This window comes from Triturus cristatus, chromosome 2_2 (assembly GCF_964204655.1).
Source record: "Triturus cristatus chromosome 2_2, aTriCri1.1, whole genome shotgun sequence".
NCBI classification, from domain to species: domain Eukaryota; kingdom Metazoa; phylum Chordata; class Amphibia; order Caudata; family Salamandridae; genus Triturus; species Triturus cristatus.
This window is the reverse complement of record NC_140582.1, coordinates 843187740-843206168: the sequence shown is the minus strand read 5'-3', so window position 1 is coordinate 843206168 and position 18429 is coordinate 843187740. Positions and strand designations below refer to the sequence as shown.

The following is an 18429-nucleotide window of genomic DNA, read 5'->3' as shown; positions in this document are numbered from 1 at the left end:
ACAAAGCAATGGAGAATCATTGATGGTGTCTTTGATAAGTACCATAACCAAAGGTAAATTAATGCTAAACATTTTTGGTTAATGGCATTCTCTTTATCGGCTAGGATTCTCCCTTTAACCATCGATGAATATTAAGTATTCTTAAAGATAACATGGATCATTTTTATAACCAGTGCCACATAATTTCTTTTACTTTTCACATAGTTCCATGCAGTCACAGTGACTTTCTGACTAAGACTTAGACATCTATGAGGCAAAGGCTGTTTGAAATGTAAAAGCTTTTTTTTTGTACACTAAACTTTTCTTATAGAACTTTTTGGCACAGATGTACAAACCCCATTTTGCAAGTCGGTAACCTATTACTGACTCACAAAATAGGGTTTGCGAGTCGCTATTAGGGGCGTGCAAAGGGTGTCCCTTCCTAATAGGGACTCACAGGAGGATGTACGATTGTTTTGTGACCTCAAATGCTGTTGCAAAACAATCGCAGTTTACCATCTACTTCAAGTAGATGGTAAGTCAGTCGCAGATGGGAAGAGGTCCTCAGGGACCACTTCCCTTTTGTGAATGTGTGCGGAAATATTTTTCAAGAGCAGGTAGTAGTCTCAGGGACCGCTGCTTGCCCGTAAAAAAATAAAAAAAACTTTTTATTTTTTTCATTTAAACACATCTGGTTTTCCTTTAAGGAAAATGGGCTGCATTTGAGAAAAAAAAAGTTGCTTTATTTGAAAAGCAAACACCAACATGGTGGTCTGCTGTCTCCAGCAGGTAACCATCCCTGTGATTGTAGCCCATTACCAATGGGTCGCAAATTGCGACCTGCCTCAGAAATATTGATGAGGTAGGTCATTTGCGTCACCATTGGGAATCGCTAAATGTGTCAAACACATTAGAACATTCGGTTTTGCAAGTCGGTAATTGCGAGTCGCAAACAAAAAATTGTAGTTTGTGACTCGCAAAACGGAATGGTCGTACATCTGGGCCTTTGTGTTTTAATGTTCATGTGTCATTTCTCTTAATTAACCAGCCAAAAGCACTTCAGAAGAAAGCACAATTTGATGCCAGTGGCCTAAAAGAGCTTTAATATTAAAGTCATCTTTTTGAGGGTCCATTTCGTTCATCCCCATCCCAACCACCCACCAACTCCCAACATGCATCCGCACAAAACATAGACAGTTATACTATGGAGTGCAAAATTCCATGTATATTCATCAAACGGCACAAATGATCTTAGCAAAGCAAAAAATGCATTTGCAATGGTAAGTGTGATGGAACTGTGATCACAAAATCACTATTAACAACTCTAATGGATGTATATCCGTTAAAGGTGATGAATCATATGCAATCATTTTCCCTGGTTGTCTTATCATTAAATTGGTTTATAAGTACTTGAAAGGGAAGGGGAGTAGGGAGAAAGGGGACGAGTCTCTAATATTATTTATTTTATTGCTTCACTTTGGTAGCTTCATTTTTCGTATTGATAAAGATCCTACTTGAGCAAATTTTCATGCGGTGTGTTTGAACCCCAGTACGGGGGCAGTGGGTTTACCCTTGTCTTCCAAGGACCTGGGATCCTCTCTGGCTTTGTAATATTATTGTAGTTATCCCGCTGGTTTAGTATTACTCATAAAGAAAACCAGAACATTCAGTCTATAAAACACAACAACATTCCATCTTCTCTGTCTTTTGGCACTGCTCTCCGTTCATCCAGTCCGCCTCTACTTCTGATGTGTCCAAAGCTGTTCTTTAACGTATCTGCAAAAAACAAAACCAGTAACACATCTATGGAGAAAAGTTATCTGAAAAAAATATATACAATCTCAAAATTCCATGGGAACATTTCTTTTCCAACATCAATTAGAATTCTATTTATTTGCACAATGCAACTTCTTTCATCTTAAACCCAAATTCATTCCTATTTCCCTCCCATTCACTTCTGTATACGTCTAGGAAGGGTAACAGGAACAATGGTAGCCTCCTTGTTTTTAGTAAAATCATGATTTTCTATCCACTAATGGTTTGAGAATCTGGTTTTTAAGGCAAGACAGGAGGCTAGTATTCTGCATGTTCAAAGCCTCTAAAAGCGAAACTCAAAACGTATTCAACAGGTTTAAAATGGAATTTCCTGAATACTTCCACATTTGACCAGTCTGCTGCTTTCGGCACTTCCTACCACTATGCACCTGCAGTAAAACCTGTGAGACCAACGCTCCTCTCACAGAATTAGGTTTAAATGTATCAGTGTCCACAACAGACTCCTTCATGACCTCCTTTACCCATCTAACAATAGTAGCTACAGAAACGGCTTTATATAGTTTTACATGTGAAGTTAATAACTGATTCACGCCGTCACTCTTGAATTTTTGCACTCTTGATTCATATTCTTTCAGACTTGCAAGAAACCTTGCTATTCTTGTTGCAGAAAGATGTGAGCTCTCTACCCACAAATTGGTAACTAGAGCCATCTCTCCAGCACTCCTAAAATTTAGAGTTGTGATTTTGGTAATTCTAAGTTCCAAAGAATATGGACCTATAGAACAGTCTCCACTTGAGACACGTTGCATGTTTCTGATTTTATAGATATTGTGTATGTCTTGCTCTATGTTCATATGTTTTACCCTGGGGATTGGGGAATTTTGAGATTATTCAGTGTCATGTTTTTTAAGGCCATTCACTGAAAGCACTTTCCCTGCGTCATCCACCTCTAGCACTACTAATTCTAGATGGATCAATTTGAATTGTGTTGCATGATTTTGAAATTAGTTTATTCCAATGAGTTCCTACTTTAATGGTAATCTCACAGCTTGTTTGTTCCTATGCAACCCAGAGGATGCTTTCTTCTGTACACTTTATGCTGTAGGATCAACAAAGTAAAGTTGTGATGTCCTGGGCATACCTGCACCCACAGAATACCTTCGGATCTAGTGCTCCAGTTGTTTTTGAATTTCCGCTCCTTCAGTTTCGCATGGACATCTATAACGAAGACAAAAAGGGACCGTAGTTATTTGCCTGAATTAAGGTAGCATTTAGTTTCTCTAGTAGTGAACTTTTCTTTGGAACCTTATTATGCATACAGAAGACTTATAATTAGGTGGGTGTAATAGCAGTGTTGTGCTTACTGTCTTTCTAAATTTATTTAGTCTTTTTTGTTTTCTGAAAAGTTCCTTGTTTTTTCCATAGACTTAGATTATGCCTGTTAAGGCCAGCTACATGAACTTCTTAGAAGAAGGGACATTTTAAGGTAGGAAATAACATGTAAGAGAGAATAGGTATAGATAGGTGACTATTCAATACACTTGCCTGTTTTCTATTTGTATCCTTATCTACAGCTTTTAGACGTAGTCCCTGCCTGGTTCTGCTTCAGCCTGGGGTTCGACGTGGGACTCCTACCTCTACTTGTTTTGTTTCCCTTCTTCCCCTGATTACCATTGCACTTTGACTCTGTTGGGTACAGTGGGTGATTTGGGGAGGTTGCGGATCTTGTCCTCATGTTCATGACGTTCCTGTAGAAACATAGTTGAGGTTTGAGAATACATAGCTGTGTTTGTGGTGGGCGTGAGACCGTAGAAGGCTTAATTTGCTGACAAATGTCACATGAAAGTACATAATTACGGGTCTGTTTATATAAACCACGCCACCAGTAATGCTGCTGTAAAATAGAAACTGTCGCAGACACTCTGGCATGTGCAGAAGCCATGCCTTCGTGTGCGGCAGTGATCAAAGCAGGTCTGCGTCCATGTTGGAATCAGCCGATCCCCAACAGTTGGAATAGTAATATAAGGAACTTGTTCGAGAGATAAATGATAAGAATACTTCGAAGGGAAACCCTGCGGAGGAGCAGTTCCATCCTTTGTAGCAGCTTTAGCTGCCAAAATTTCATTATCAATCTTAGTCATGGATCTTGTAACTGCTACAACGGAACACGTGGCTACTGCAGACTTGGCCGCTTCATCAACCCAAGAATTACCAAGAGTATGTGCTCCCATACGCTGATGGCCGAGAGTATGGATAGCCTGTGTGAGTGAGAGACGTTTTTTAAGTTCGGCCACTCGAACCCAAAGCAATTTATGCTTTATTGCGATGCCCTTAGAGTCTCTATAGTCATTTTGTGACCAAAAGAACAAGTTGTCAGTAAAAGACTGAACACAGTAGGAGTATTCACATTAGGATCAGCAAACTCAAGAGCAAGAGCACGCAGCTCTGCCAATTGTCCTGTATAGTCCCCAAGCTCCTGCGTATGCACTATCGAAGACTTGAATTCAACATTGACCATCGTACCAGCCACAATAGCGCATGCTGATGAATAACCATACTTAAAACTGATGGCCAGTTGAGCCGAGCCATTGGTGTAGATAATACATTTATACTCATCTAAAGAAAGCAACGACAGTGGAGGTGGATGAACATGTTCATACTGTAAATACTCCTGAGTGTGAAGAGCAGAATAACAAATAAATGTGACATCAGCCGATGTCAAAGTAGCCCATTGTATCCAACGGGGATGTAATGCTTTAGAGTTTGGTACACTTGCCTTAGTCACCGCTGGGAGAGGCGTGACCATAAGAATGCATTTTCCCTGCGCCAGCGAGCGTTCTTTCAGAATCGCCATTTGGACCGCTGTGAAAACTTTCTAGATATTTGAAAAACGCATTTCAGCCGAGTTGCAAGCAAATCTGATTGCAAAGATTGCAGAATTGAGGTATGTTCCGTAAGCCAGCTGGACGAAGAAAAGGTTGCTTGTATCAACGCATATAGCGGTTTGATACGCTGGGCATAATCAGGAATGTATTTCATCCCAAAATTCAAAAATTCCAACAAAGACTGAAGTTTTTTCAGTGTGGAAGGAGGTCTCAATTGTGCGCATTTGTCCAGAAAGTGGGGGGCCAACCCCGACCTTCATTGTTGAGCTTGTAGCCCAAAAAGAGCACCGCATAATGATCGATGTGTGATTTTGCAAAATTGAATTTGTATCCATAGTCGGCAAACGACAAAACAATGCAGTCGACTCGGTCAAGATGTGGCATCAGATCATCGTCCGTCAGATAAATATCATCAACGTACGAGAACGGATATGAGGCTATGCGGTCTAACAAGGACACAACACGTGCAGCAAAAGCCCCGGGGCTATTCTTGTACCCCATAGGCAAACATGTACATTTTTTCTGATTACCGACGGCAGTAAATGCTATCCAGTCACTGCTTTCAAAAGCCAAGTTGTGACTATAGAAACCATTGAATATGTCCAGTGTAGTTTTGTATTTTTTTTGCAAATTAGTGTGTTCGTGAACACAGAGCTGTGTGTATTTTGTACCGCAAATGTACGACAATGACTCTTCAAATTTCGATAATCTAAGACATTGCGATACAATCAGTCAGGTTTTAATACCGGAAAAATAGGATTATTCATTGGTGATACGCAGGATTCAGTCACTCCTTTTTTTTTGTTTGTTTAAACATCTTTATTGGTATTTTACTTTTTAACATGACTATCATCACGAATCCGTACAAAAATATTTGGATGTTGATGTCAGAAATACAAATCCCATGTGCAGAATAGCTTTATCTATCACAGCAATATATAATCAACACAAATGTGCCATTCACCATTACAGACATTTATATCGTACGTGAGCATATGTGCTAGTGCCTCTGCGTGCCATTGCCCACAGTTAAGCTACATCATAGTTTGTAAATTGGTGTCATTGCTATCCACTTCTTACTCTTAACACATCTTATCTGAGCAGTCATGACAGGATCTTGCGTGTGTATACCATATACATACAAATCTTTGCCAGTCGGGCCTTATCATCTATTCACTGCTTAGTAGGAGAAAGGACTTGAATGATAGGGCGCAAATAATGATCCCCAGTGAGTACCAATAAATCTCATTTTCCAAAATGTTCAAATTAAACAAACTTAAAACATATAAAGAACATCCGCCATCCATTAAATACAAACAATATCCATTGTGGATGATTGAGTATGAAGATGTATTATCGGTACATTTCCACGTAGCTACATATCTGGTGGATAGTTGAAATGTTGTACATAACGGGGCATGATAATTTGCCAGCAAAGAGGACCTTTGTGTCTGAGGGCGGATGAGGTGTAGGTGGCTATTCATGACAGACCCGGGGGCACAACATTTATCCATTCTGCAGACTCTGAGGGATGTCAACTCCCCTTGTGCAATGGGAAACTTACGAAGCCCTGCTGTCTCCTCTCTATGTAGTGCCGTACTTTCAGCCTCTGCCCATTTTATGAGTGAGCGCTTCCAACTAAGTATTTCCGGTGGGACTGTATTTTTCCATTTTTTAGTTATGAGACGTTTTGCAGTAATGAGACCCAGGTCACGGAACTTCGAGGTGACTTTATTTTTTGGGGATCTGGTATAAAGCCATAGAAGGCAGACTTCACATGACAACGGCATCGCCGTATTTGTGCATGAAGCTAGGATTGTGACTACTACTTGCCAATAATGCTGAAGGGATGCGCAAGTCCACAGCATATGAAGCAGGTCTGCATCAATATGCTGACAGCGTGGACATGCAGAAGTGGCGATGTGGAAGTATCTATTTATCATGTCCGGCGAGAGATATGACCTTTGTATAATATATGTTTGAATAAGCTTGAACCTAGAGTTCTTGGGTATGTTCCTAGCGCCCGCTAATATGGCATCACAATCCTTGTCTGTCCAGGACAGCTTCTATGGCCTCAGCGTGTGTGTGAGTAGTGCCTCCACCAGCCAATGCACCACGTGACCTCGCTCCCATGACATGTAAATATTGTACTAACAGATGTGTCGGTAGCTCAATTGCCAGATCTCCCCAGGCAGTTGACAGAGCCTTCAGGAGGGAAGTGTGTAACAGAAATTGGCCCGCTGGCAATTCATTGTCTTTGACTAGTGTCTCAAATGGTAATAATGCGCCATCCCTATATGTCACCCAATGTGTCTGGCTCTGCCGCATGCCTGGCCGTTAGGGCCGCCTCTGGGGTACCCAGCCTACCCCTTGGTGTCTCCATCAATGATAGAATCGGAGCGTATGGAAGTGTCTTGCGGGTGAGATATAAACTTATTTTATAGCATTTATGGGCTAATCTCAAGTGTATCTGTGGTGGCCGTGGGAGTTTGGCGATGGGATGGAACAAGTGACAAACTTGGGAATGGGTCCAGGACTGGTGCATGGTCGCTGTGTCTTCCAGGCACTTGTCATTCAACCAGTTCGTCGCCCATTGGAGCTGGGCAGGTAAATAGTACAGTTCCATATTAGGGACCGACAGCCCGCCCTGGCTAGTGGGAGCATACAACTTCCACAAAGCAATATGCGGCCTTCCTTTATTCCATATTAAGTCCCGGGATAGTCTCTCCAGGTCTCGGAATGTCTTTGGTGGGATATAAAGTGGGAGATTTGAAAAATAATAGAGCAGTTTGGGGAGTACAATCATTTTCAGCAAGGTGATGCGGACAATTACATTCAGCGGAAGCGTCGTCCAGAATTGCGTTTGAGCACGTATGGCTGATATTGCTCTCGTCAACTTACCTTCCATTAAGTCGTCAGGTGAGCGATACATAAAAACGCCAAGATATCGGAATGTGGTGGGGCACCATGTGAGGGGTGTGCCATTTAGGGATACATCTACCTCTAGTGTATTAGCGCTGAATGAATAGATCCTCGATTTGGCCCAATTATACCAGAGTCCTGGCTTCTCCTCAAAGGACTTAAGTATATCTGCAATGGACGTCGGGATTGCAGTAATATCACGAAGATACAACAACAGATCATCCGCGTACAGGGAAACGGCATGTTGCTCATCTCCCAACCGTATCCCCCGCTCTTCGCCATCTCTCCGGAGCAACATTGCTAAAGGCTCCATAGCTAGGGAGAACAATAACTGAGATAGTGGGCATCCTTAACATGTCCCTCGTCTCACTCGAATGCAATCTGATATTAACTTGCCTGTACGAACCCGGACAGTGGGCCGTTGGTACAATAAACAAACCATATTTAAGTAGTGTTCCCCTAGTTCGTATTTACCCAACACAGACGCCAGATAAGGCCATTCCAATGAATCAAAGGCCTTCTCCAAATCTAGTACCAGGCAGCCCGAAGGAGGCCAGGCATGCGTGGCGTACTTTTGCACTCTAAAAGATCTGCGTATATTTAGGGAAGTGCAGCGAGCAGGAACAAAACTGTTTTGATCGGGGTGCACCAACGCTTTTACGAGGGGTGAGAGAGGCCTAGCTAATAGTGATGCAAACATTTTATAATCTGTGTTAAGGAGCGCTAGTGGACGATAGGAGCCTAAGAGGTCGGGATTCTTATCAGGTTTAAAGAGGGAGACCAACAAAGCCTCATTCTGCGTAGCAGTGAGGGTAGAGTCGTCGAGCGCTGTTTCGTACACTTTTAGCAGTTGTGGTACTAAAATGTGCGTGTATGCCTTGTAAAATTCAGTTGGCAGGTCGTCTGGTCCTGGCGATTTCCCATTGGGCAGGGAAAAAATACTGTCTCGGAGTTCCTCTGAGTGGAGAGGGGCATTTAGTTCTTCGCTTTGTGTGCGCGTCGGCTGCAGCAGATCTAGACCATCCAGATATGTCTGTATCTCCAGGAGTGTGACTTGTACGCGCTATTTATACAGATCCCGATAGTGTGTCACAAACACGCCGAGAATGTCCTGCTGCGTATACGCAATTTCCCCCATCTTCTTCCTCACCGAGGCTTATTCTGACGGATGAGCCATGAGAGCAGTTTGCCTGCTTTGTTGCCCATATGGGGAGTCCTCGCCGAATGTGCAGCATAGTTGAGGCATCTCAGTCGCTCTAGCAGTCGCGCATGTTCCTCCTTGAGGGAGCCCAGCTGCCCCTGAGTGTCATCTATGTCTGCCTGCTGTGTGGCGGCTAGTTTGCGCTCTTAAGCGGAGAGTTCCTTTTCCAGCTGTGTGCGCATACCTGCATGCGTCCCCTAATAACCACCTTAAGTGCGTCCCATTCCACCAATGGTGACGTGGCTGTACCTGCATTATCTTCAAAATATTGTGCCACAGTAGTAGCTAGTATATCCCGAAAGGGCGCGTCCAGAAGAACATCTGGCTGAAGACACCAGATTGGGATTGGTGGCAACTCATCCTCCCACTGTAGCTCCATGATGTGCGGGTTATGATCAGTGTGTGTACGTCCCATGTAGGTGGAGTCTGGAATGCATGGTAGGAGGTCATTTAACACCATGAAGCAGTCCAGGCGCACATGCAGTCTATGGGCTCCGGAGTAGTAGGAATATACCCTGTCTAGTGGGTTTCTGTATCGCCATACATCGGAGAAGCGCCACTGTAGTGCCCAGTGCCCTAGCGCTTTTGCAGCTGTGTGTGTGGCGGTGCAAGGGAGGGCAGGACCGGTCCAAGGAGACGTCCAGTACACAATTATAGTCTCCGACCAGGATCATAGGGAGATCATGCCATACGGACAGTTTTTGCTATAAAAGATCTAAGAAGGCTGCTTGCTTAGTGTTGGGTGCATAGAGTGATGCTAATACTACCGGCTTCCCATCAAGCACCCCTTTAACTATAACATATCTGCCCCCCCCCCTCCCTGTCCACCAATGTGTCCACCACTTTAAATGGAGTACCCGGCCTCACCCACACTAGGACACCCCGCGCGTATGCAGAAAATTCTGTCGCATATAGTTGCCCCCTCCATCGTCTGTGGAGTCGCGTGACTTCTGTTTGAACTAAATGTGTCTCCTGAAGAAGCGCTATTTTTATGTGATGGCGTTTCAGGTAGGAGTATATGAGATAGCGGCGTTCCGGGCTGTGGATGATTCGCACATTCCATGTGCCTGTTTTAATGGGCGCCATAACCAGTGAGTGTCACGGGTGCCTCTAGGCTCATTCAGCCGAGTGATGGGAGAGGGTGGCGGTGGGAGTATATAGACCATTGCATTGTGTGCTGCTTTGCGAGCCAGACTGTGCAACAATCATACCCTTGTCTAAGAATGATGGCAGAAAATACATAAAAACAACTCACAATCAAAAATACCATGAGAGCAATTTTGCAACAGGCAGTTGCCCAAACTTGAAAACGCAATAGCACACAGCTAACGCCTGGGGGAGGCTATTGTGCACAGCAACCTAGGAGCCAAAAGGAAATAGAGGAGGGGACCGTCATGCATAGCTGAGCCTGTCCCCGGCCAGACCCTTTTCTGGATGGGGCCGCTGTCTGCTTATTATACATATAATTCCAATATATTTCAAAGATGACGGAATGAGTGTGTCAACAATCCCAGGACCCAGCCCCCAATGCTGACCAGTGCATAAATATTAGGCGTAGTCGTTACAGTGCGGATACAGCATACTGAGTATTTTTTATACTTGCTTGACCAAAAGGTCAGTGCGTCGCTCAGAGTATGGAGGAGAGAAAAGGTGAGCAATGATTATTCACACATTCAAGCAATGTTATCGGAGGTCTGCTGAGTGACATGTGGCAGTACACAGGAACCTTGGGAAACAGGGAAAGGGTCAGAGTTCCTTATCACTGTTCGGCCCTCGGTGATCGGAGTCTGAGTCGGATTCCCCCTCCGGGGATCTGCTGATGTTCACCACTGCCTGCACCGCCTCGATTTGTCTGCTCAGTATCAGTTCTGGCGTCATGCCAGATACCTGTTGGGTGGAAGACTGCGACCGTCTCCGCCTCCCTCTGCGGCGCCGTAGAGTGGTCTCTGGCGGTTGCTCTCTGTGTCCAGTTTGTGTTGAGTTTAAAGAGTCCAGCCATTCCTCTGTGCCTTCCGGTGTAGTAAAAAAATGGTTCTTTCCATTTGCCACAACCCTCAATTTCGCAGGAAACCACGACGAGTACTTAATATCACATTGTCACAGGCGTCTCTTCACCGCTAAGTAAGAGTGGCGCTGTTTCTGGTCTTGAAAAGTGTAGTCCGGGAAGATCATTACTTTGTCCTGCAATTTTCTAGTCTCTTGAAGAACAGCGACTCTGTCCCTGTAGTTTAAAAGACGTATTAAAAACGATCTTGGGTTCGAGCCCGGAGGTGGGGGTTTGGCAGGTACCCTGTGCGCTCTTTCTACTACAAAGTGTGGGGACAGGGCCTCTCCTGGCAGCAGCGATCAGATCCAATCTTTCGCATAGTTTATTGCGTTCTTCCCTTCCACGCCCCCTGGAAGGCTCACGACGCGTACGTTGTTGCTGCGGGCCATGCCTTCGGCATTCTATGCTCTATCTTCCAGGAATTCTACTCGGTTGAGCAAATCGCGGATGTTCTTTTTGGCCGTAGACACTCGTGGTGAAACCTCTGTAATTTCCACTTCAGCGGCAGCGGTACGGTCTGCAAGTTTCTGATGGTCTGCATGTAGCAGTGTTTGATCAAGTGCCACTTTGTCGATTTTACCTTCTAGAGAGGTGCGGATTTGATTAATCGTCTCTCCGAGTTTCTTAACTGCCGCCAGCACCTCATCCAGCTTATGCGACATCCGCTCTACTGTCTCCGCCTTCACCATCTTGTCCTCCTGCGCACGGGTCTGTGGGTGAAGGTCCGTCGCACCCCCGGTGCCAGTCTTCTTTCGGCCCCCTCGCGACATGAAGCGACGGGTAACGAGCGCTATGGTGGACGTAGCACTACTCCGCTGCCTCTGGAGCAGTGCCCGAAATCCCCATCTACCATCCACCACCGCAAAGCCCGGAGTTAATTCAAAAGGGCAGGCGTACCTCGTCTGTGCTGCTTTGTGGCTATGCTGCTAGTCGTTGTTATGAAGGCAGCTAGGTGGGCCTCGCTGCCCCCGGTAGTATTATCTTGGAATACAGGGTGTGGCAGATGTGGCAAGTTGTGCTGTGCCACCATGCAGTAGTCCATAGTTACAGCAGCAGCCTTATCAGTCCAGCTCAGAATGATACCTAAAAGCAAGGCACCCAGTAGGGCAAGTTTCTCAAAGTGGGGCCCCCCTAGGTCTCCTGAGAGGACTCCGCACGCCCTGTTTAGTTCAAGGGGAATGGTGACAGGTGTCAATGCGGGTAGATTGCGCATTAGCTTCGCGCTGCTTTATAAGAGCGTTGCTCCTCAGCTTCAATGGGTGGCCGTGACGAGGGGAGCTCCGATGCATCTACCCAGGCTCGGGGGCAGGGCAGCCACTGATCACAGGCGCGCTGCGAGTCTGATGCCTCTGTTGTCTCGCGCGGCAACTATGGAGAGGGGTAGAACGATCCCCTTGTGGCAGCCCCTCCACTGTTAGTTCCCACATCAGCGCCTCACCGGCGATCGCAGAGTCCACGCAGCAGTACACGGCTCTACACCGACCCAGCTTCACTTCACTTGATTAGGCCCAGTGGGCGGAGCTAGACCCAAGCCTTGCGTAGGGAGTCATGGCCGGCAGCAGTGCTCCATGCTCGGTAGCTCAGAAGGCGTTGGGGTTCAGTCCGGGGCTGAGCAGGACCTCCACCGCGTCCTCTCTGTGTTGTTCAGGGTGATTCCAGGGTTATCGCTGCAATGGGAGATCCGGGAGGTAAAACTGAGGCGCAGCGCATATCGGGGCCTAGGGGGCAGGGCCAAACCACGGCTCCACGTACCTCGTTGCGCTCAATGTCCTGGGGCCGCTCTGAGCAGTAATGGAGGCAGGGGGGTCTGTTCTGGTGTTTTACTGCTTCTGTCCACTCACCAGGGCATCAGGACCTTCGCAGGAGAAGCCGCGGCTGGCAGCGACCCCTTCAGCTCAGATATAGATGGAGTATTGTGGCCAGGGAAGGGAACCATTGACAGAACTCCGCAGCTACACATCTGACTCCATTGACGGCCAAGCCACGCCCCCAGGATTCAATCACTCCTTGATACTCCAACTGAGTCAGAATATCACAAATAGGAGCCTTGGCTTCTCGTTTGATTGGATATTGCGGTTGTGGCTGAGGCATAGTCCGTAGTGGGATCTCATGTGCTGGGGAATCTTTATCCCAGCCCACTTGATTACGGTACACAGCCAGGGAAGGGCCAGAGCCCACTCAGCTGCGAAAGCTGTCGCATGTTCCTCAGGGACGTAACGCAAAACACTAGGAAGTATCATGTCCTCCCCGCTAGGAGCAGCCAGCACAAATGTTGCAGGCCAATCCACCTCCGCCAACAAAATGTCATAAGAGGAGGTCAGGTTTTCCCAAAGAAACGCTGTGATTGTACGCTGTATATCACCTTCTATTTGGAAGACAATGTCATATAGTCTATCCTAGGGGGGCAACTTGTGTATCTGCTGTCTCTACTGTAATAAAAGTTTCAGTTGCTGTCGCCTCCAGACAGGGACGCAGTGCCTCCCGCACTATGGTAGCTTCCGCTGTGCTTTCGAGCAGAGTCACCGCCCATTCCAATCTAGAAGGCGTGTTCTCACCGTCTGAGGCATACTTCGCTGTTAAAGCAGCAATCTTCTTCTTCTGAAACGGTGGTCTAAAACGAGGCAGGTTCTCTTGTTTGACTTTAATGTCAAACTGTCGAGGTAGATTTCGTCCCTGTTGTGTGGTCGGACCTTTGCCACGATCCATGCGATCTCCACCACCGACTTGTGAGCCTGCTGTGTCCTGTAAAGTACGAGGAGAGCGCAGATCAGGGACTTGAAATCTATCAGGAGTCTTAATTTTCACGCAGCGGCGGAAGCCATAAGTACGCTCTGAATGCTCGGGTGTCGGTGAACCAGCAAGCGAACACTGCTTCTGCTGTTTCTGCCCGTTTTTTATTTCTCCAGTTCATTTTAGGAAAGAACGGGCACCCATCTTTATCAGTCTGGGCCTTTTGTTGACCTTGAGTTTGAGTTTGAATTTGTGGTTGAGAAAAAGTTAGACTCCCAGACTATTGCGCCCTATAGTTTTATAAGCTTTAGCAATAATCTTTGGCAGTTTGCGTTGTTTGTCTGCGTCTGCCACAGCCTCCAAGCATTGTGCCACTTGCAAGCTTACGCAAAAACAACAGTTGATGGACAGAATGCAGAAAAATGTCATACATTCATCCCAGTACAGAGATCTGGGCCTAAATCCATGTTTTTTTTGCTCGCCATGCCGTTCCAGTTTGAACCCAGCCATATGCAAATCAGTCTTGACCCTGTGCCTCATGGGAACAGTACAGCCCGAACTGCCAAGCCAGGTCCTCCCTGGACTGGAAACAAGCATCCTAGGACCGGTTTCGGGATTTCACCCCTCTTCAGCCAGGATAGCTTGATTCCAGTGGCATGGAGAGCACGGGACCCACGTCTGGGCATACCCTTCCCACTCGGGGAGACAAATGCAAAAACAACAGTTGATGGACAGTGTCGTGAGTCACATGCTCACAGACTAAACTCCAGGAATAGCAGAGAATGCAGAAAGTAGACGGTTCTCATGTGAAAGGCACAAACAGAGTCTTGCAAAATAATGTTATGAAGTAACGTGCACAAAAGCAGCATCATGGCAGCAGAGCTCATGCTAACTTAGCAATGTCGAGAATTACCCTAATAGCTATATAACAGTGTCATTCGGCTCGTGGTCTGCACCAGACGTGACTTGTGCAGTACCTGTGTAGAACCCATTCCAGAATGCAGACATCAGTCCTTTTCTTTCCGTGCTAGTCAGCGCAGATCCGGAGAGATCAGCTATTTTTTGACTGATGTTTTTGACATTCCGTTGAGCCTTTCTCAAGGCTTTGTCTTTTAGTGTTTGCAGTATGTCCCCTCTAAAACTGGTGGAGTTTAAGCCCTGTGGTTCCTGTCACAGACAAATGTATGTGACAGAGCCCCATCTGGTTTGCATTTGGTGCTTGCTGCCAGACCACGACTCTTAACTTGTGAGGACTGCCACTCCATGAACCCCAAGGTGCTGAGGGAATGTTTCTTGAAGCTCCTAGTCACCCGATGCTGGTAGCCTTCACTGAACTCCAGGTCCCCGGTCAAAGAGTTGTCCTGGGCCCGTTCACGGAGTCGTTCCAGGCGCTCGTCAACGTGCTCCAAGTGAGTCCCACAAGAAGTCCAAGTGTTCTTTGATTTCCCTTCACTGTACCAAATCTAAGGACGAGGCGCTGAAACACCGTCACTCTAGTCCCTAATCCCACGCAGAGCCTGTCTCTGGGTCTGCTCCGTGACTTCTTGATTTTCCTGGAGCTGGAGCGACCCCCGTCATAATCAGTGAATTTTCTAAGGCCATACACCTCATTTTTGGGCACACCAACGACTCTGGAGCACTTTTGGGCCCCATGGGTTCAGCGGGTGTCCCCACCGGTATTCTACTGGCATGGGTCACCATCTGTGCTAATTGGGCCCCTGGATCCAGTTCTGACCATGACCTTCCCTGGAGCCTATTCTTGCGGTGCTTTTCCCGGTGCTCCAGTTCTGTCTGGTCAGTGAGGTGCGAAAAAGACTTTGAATGTGAGTCGCAAGCACTGCTGTGTAGGCAGGAGCAAGGCAAAATCAGAAAGCAAGATGGCATGAGACCATGCCAAAGCCAATAGTCAAAGAACAAGAAGATATGAAGCCATGTCAAAGCCAATAGTCACGCAGAAGCAAGGCAAAGTCAGAAAGCAAGATGGCATGAGACCATGCCAAAGCCAATAGTCAAAGAACAAGAAGATATGAAGCCATGTTAAAGCCAATAGTAAGAACTCATAATCTGTTCTACTCCAAGACAGCTCCCACTAAAGGCAGCAAGATTAAAGGACAGAAGAGAAGTAGGCATAAGTAGGGCCGTCCTACATTAAGGCTAGGGTACAATAACACACTAAAGTCGGTTAAAATGGTGGTAGTTGGAGGTCATCATACAAGGAAGTTCAGGTTCTTTTGTCTAAAGGAGGCATCGAGAGAGTGCTGATATCAGAAGTAGGCCGTAGTTGTTATTCCCGCTACTTTCTGGTGCCCCAGAAGGATAGAGGTATCCCCCCTATTTTAGAACTGCACCCTCTCAATTTATTCCTGAAGAAGGAGAAATTTAAGATAGTCACATTAACTCAAGTTCTGTCTGTCCTCGACTCTCGAGACTGGATGGTAGCACTAGATTTGCAGGACGCTTACTTTAATATTCCTGTCCTCCATGCCCACAGGCATTACCTGCGGTTAACGGTGGGCCACGAGCATTTTCAATTTGCTGTGCTCCTTTTTGGCCATACCAGCACCCCTCGGATGTTCACCAAGGTGATGGAGGTTTTGCAGCTCACCTGCGGAATTTAGGTGTTCCAGTCTTCTCCCTACCTCGACGTTTAGCTGTTACAGTCAGGCTCACCCCAGGCAGTCGTCTCCCTCCTCCAAACTACCTTGGACATCCTGCATTCACTGAGGTTCACTATAAATGGGCCAAAGTCACACCAGACTTCCCCAAAGATGCTCCCTTTCGTCAGAGCTGTTCTGTAAACAGTGCAGTTTTGGGCCTATCCTCAGGTACGGCGAGTCCAGGATATTCGGACCCTTATTACGATGTTTCAGCCTCTGTCCATGATTTCGGTGAGTTTGATTCTGAAGCTGCTGGGCCTCCTGCATCTTGCTACTTTACATGTGCCTGTTGGCATATGCAGGCTCTGCAGTGTGACCTGAGGGTCTAGGGGGCGCAAAGAACCTGGACTGGTGGATGATGAACCAAGATGGGGTCAGCTGCAGACCTCTCGCTCTTTCCCACCGAGAGCTGACTGTAGTGATAGATGTGTCACTCCTGGGCTGGGGCGGGTATCTGTGGGAGGAGGATATCAGAAGACTCTGGTCTCCAGCGGAGACTCAACTCCACATAAATCTGATGGAGATGACAGCGCTGTGAGAAGTTGGCCTGGTATATGCTGTTCACTAGTTCTAGTGACCACCTTGTACCATGCCAAGCAACCCTTATGGTGTGGTTGTAAGTCAACCTTTTCGGACTAGCTGCCCTAGTGGTAGCGTAGGCTAAGCAGTCTTTGAGGCTAAACTCGTGAAGCGTGTTAAGCCAGCTGTTTTACCAAATGCAACCCCCTTTTATACCAATGAAAGGACACCACACAGATATATATTCAAAATATATATGTATTTATTTCTCAAAGTAACCCCTAGTCTCTTTATGAGCACAGGAGCACAAATCGTCAAACAAGATTACAGTAGAATACACAGAAGTTGCACTTTATATGGATAGGCCCTGGTGGCCGCTCAAACCATATACTAAAATAGTGGTATAAGTACCACGAACAGAAAAGGGAAAAGGCCTAGGGCCTCTAGAATCGCTGGGCCTACAAGGAGCTAACTTCAGTTAGTGACCAGGAGGTCCACGGGTGGCGTGTGCAGAGCAAATAGTCACACGCGTGCTCCCATAGGTTTCAATAGGTGCGTAAAAAGTACAAAGTTACTGCAAAGAGGATCTTCCGGATGGACTAGGAACTCAAGATTTGGAACACAGGCACTAGAGATGTAATACTACACTTGGGCACAGGAGTGCCAGCTTTACCTCACCCACAGGAAGCGGGTGCATAGGCCTCGAAGTGCGTCGGGTTTCTTCTATCTGTTCCGTGGAGCCTGAAGACAAAGATGCTGCAGGCGGTCGGTCCGGGAGAGATGCAGTGGATCCAAGGGTGGATCGGAGATGTTGAAGACCTGTAAGCAGAGGGGACAGTGTTCACAGTCACTAGCCAGTGACCAGCGTGGCACCAGGTGGGTACCAGGCAATGTCGGGTGCAAACAGGAAGAAAGGTGCAGGTTGTCTCTGCAGCCACGTGGTCCCTGAAGGTCGACGACGTCCAGGAGTCGGTTCACGAGCTGTTCCACGCAGGCTCTCGCTGTCGGCGACTTGATCGAAGCAAACAAGCCTTGGCAAAAGCAATTGTTGTAGGAGATGAAATAAGCTGATGGTTCTGACCAGCAAGGTCAGAGGGACTGCTCCTTTGGAGGGGAGCAAGGGCCAGTCTGGAGCAACCAGACCAGCGGTGTATTTCGTAAAGTTCGTCGCCAAGATGGCCACTAGCCAACGGGCCAGCAACCGGTTAGGCGCGTCGAGTGGCAAAATGCAGAAGGGCCCCACGCAGATCGTGGAGATGCTGGAGGGCTCACCTTTGGTGCAGATGCTGCTCGAGGGTTGGGCTTCTCAGATCCCAAAGCACAACTTGGAGGGAGCCTCGGTTGTTGCACTTGTCAGCTTGTCGTGGTCGTTTCAAGATGGCTGGCTCCACGTGTCTCGGTGCCTCCACGGGTCTCCTCTTTTCAGGGACTGTGGATCGGGCGGTGAGAGGTCTGGAGGTCCAGGTCTTGTCAGTCTCTGGGCTCGGGCTCTGGCGGGAGGCGGCGGCAAAGCAGACGTTGACTCGCTGGATGGTGATTGCGTTAGCAAGGTGGTCACTCCCTGACCACAGGGGAGATTTCCTTCAGTCTTCTGTGCAGCAGAATGTCGAAGTTCCCGTCTTCTTCTTAGTTTCAAGTTGATTCCAGGATGTCTAAAGTCTTAGGACACAGCTCCTACCTTTATTTGGATTCTAGGGGCCGGACTACCTGCTA

The 18429-nt window shown here is 46.9% G+C and overlaps 1 protein-coding gene across 4 annotated transcripts in view; it reads left to right on the top strand.

Moving 5' to 3' along the window:
• The window catches only part of SLC30A9 (solute carrier family 30 member 9), an 800207-nt gene that overhangs the window by 142440 nt on the left and 639338 nt on the right, over positions 1–18429 (top strand). The window lies entirely within an intron of this gene.